Source organism: Mizuhopecten yessoensis, unplaced genomic scaffold (genome assembly GCF_002113885.1).
Source record: "Mizuhopecten yessoensis strain PY_sf001 unplaced genomic scaffold, ASM211388v2 scaffold716307, whole genome shotgun sequence".
NCBI lineage: Eukaryota > Metazoa > Mollusca > Bivalvia > Pectinida > Pectinidae > Mizuhopecten > Mizuhopecten yessoensis.
Window position 1 is genome coordinate 697858 of NW_018480051.1, and position 2726 is coordinate 700583.

At 35.2% G+C, this 2726-nt stretch overlaps 1 pseudogene; it reads right to left on the reverse strand.

The window, feature by feature from the left end:
• Nucleotides 1-713: 713 nt before the first annotated feature.
• On the reverse strand, nucleotides 714-2552 carry LOC110442874 (annotated as a pseudogene).
• Between the last annotated feature and the right edge of the window lie 174 nt (nucleotides 2553-2726).

The window sequence follows — 2726 nt, forward strand, 5'->3', positions numbered from 1 at the left end:
GTCGTCCCACTCCTAATTTGCTGAGCGTTAAGCAGGAGTATAAACTACCATTTTTAAAGACTTTGGTATGTCTCGGCCAGGGGACAGAACCCAAAGCCTTCCTCACAGGGGCGAACGCTCAACAAATGGCCAAAAGTGAGGCATTGTCAAGGGAGACATTAGGAAGAAGAAAGTTATTTAGAAAGGAGAGAAGAGATAAGGTCCCAAATTTAGTCGCCTCTTACGATCATGCAATTGGGGGCAGCAGGTACAATTCTTACGCCCTACCTGCAGGGCAATCCATGTTATTAAAGGATTAACTTGAATATATTTTTTATGTTATGGAGCTATAACACAAAAAATCGGAATGTACTGAAAATAAACCGCGAAGCGGTTTATGATGAGAGTACACTCTGGTTTTTTGTGTTATAGCTCCATAATATAAAAAAATATATTCAAGTTAATCCTTATATTTTAATTTACTTTACACAATCCCTATGGAAATCAACTTTTATTGATGGAATCTTTTCTCTTTGTTGTTCTCCAACAGGTCTTGTGTTTCAATAGCAAGCAGAAATGTATGGTCTATTTCATGTGGTCAAGAGTGACACCATTGACCATGTGAGCAAGACATTTTTGTTTTACATATACAGCTTTTATGCTTATTTTCTTAAAACTTAATACCAAAAAAGAGATCCCCAGAAAAAGGATGATTCAGATATCTTTTGTAAATTTTAAAAGAATGTGCGGCAAATATTGTCCCTTACACCTGCCCCGTCTTGAACACCACAGCAATTTATATCAAAATTGCCCTCATCACCTAAATTCTGGTTGTCATGGTCAATGATGTCACCCTGCTCAATACCAATGTTGTGCAGAACTACACAAGCAATAGTAACCTGTGCTGCAATAATAACCTGTGCTGCCCTATTTGGACTGACCCTGAGGCCAGTATGGAGGCAAGAGAATCTTCGTTTGAGAATCCCATATGTTTGTTCAATTGTTACTCTTGTCCTACACAACGTGTTGTTGAAATTCTGTTGCTGCTGTGATAATTCATTATTATAAGGTGTCATGAGAAACTGCCTGGTTGGATAAGCACTGTCACCCAGGAGGAATCCTTCATATGTCCCTGAAGAAGATACATACATGTAATAACTAGTTTAATCATATGAATACTGTGTTATGCAATGTCATAAAGCCATCACATAAATTATGTTCATGTAATGTGTGTAATATCACTTCGAAAATGACGTCACATCACTGTGAAGCGGACGCAATTTTCTCGTTTCAGAGGCGGACAAGTGCAAAATATTCCTTTCAGATCACAATTATACAGTTTACTTTGTATTATATGACAAAATGAGTCTGTCATTTGTTTTCCTTCATATTAGAATTATGATTCTCGTTGGAAACTTATGACAGATCCTCTATATTTTATAAAGAGTAAATCTGACATATTTTAAACCAGAATACACATATACATTTCTACACCTGTTCTATATTATACATGTACATTGGGACACCTGTTATATATTATACATGTACATTGGGACACCTGTAATATTCGAGGCACTTGATCTATATATTAATGATATTCTCAATAACAGTGGGTTATCAAGGACTCGTCTTTATACAGTAATGGCTTAAATTTAAGTTTTCTTATTTTCAGGTATCAGCAAAATTCCAAGTATTCAACGCATTGATTCTTCAGAAACTGATAGATCTAATATGTCGTGTCCCTGTGAAACCACAACAGTATTTATCATACTGATTTATCAGAGGAAAAAACTTACCATTTTCAAATTTGTGACGGTGGTTGCTGTCACGAAACATACGCGCATCATGGCAACTTCCAGGCCACTTTGCTACACAACTGGTTATTTTGAAACCAGCATCTCATGTCCTCTGAATAAAGAATATATGTGGTATCATTGAATATTCTGTGTGTTGAAAATTATGAACTAAATCCTGATTTAATGAATGGGTAGATCCCTCCACCCTGAAGAATGAATACAAGTATATGTGTCTTTGCACAATTTCAGTAATAACTGAATGCCATCTTCAATAAAAAAAAAAATGAATTTGCATATATTTTCAGATATCATCTGCTAATCAACTGTGTCATTTAGACCTATGTGTTTCTCGCAAGCTTCATTGAATTTGCCTTTGTACATTTGGAATTTTGACTATGAATGCCAACTGAAATCAGTTCAATACTTATATTTAGCATTTATGGTTTCTGTTAATCATCAAACAAATTCAATAACATTATTTTTAAGTTAAAATAATTTATGTATCGGGAATGCTTGTTCAATGAATAGAACAGCCATCGCCCGGGGAGGGTCAATGATATCCAATGTAACAAATATGACATCATAATAATGATGACGTCAACAATCGTTCCATGGCATTCATAGCCTTATATTGCAAATGTGATATATTACAAATACCTGGCAATTTAGAGAGTGGTATCCTTTTCTGTTGACATAATCTTGTTCATCTTGACAGGGTGCCTGCAGTCTGACAAATGTGCCATCAATACAACCAGCAACATCTGGAAATCCTGAATTTTTTAATTTGTGTACGAGATTATAGGTTTCGATTATATGGTTTACAGTGAATAAAATATTAAATAATAGTTAAATTGATGGAACTTCTATAAGCTGTTAGTATAATGCGACAGGGCAGAATGCTGTTCAAGGTGCCTTCAGCATGGTATTTGTGAGATAGCAATATAAAATCTG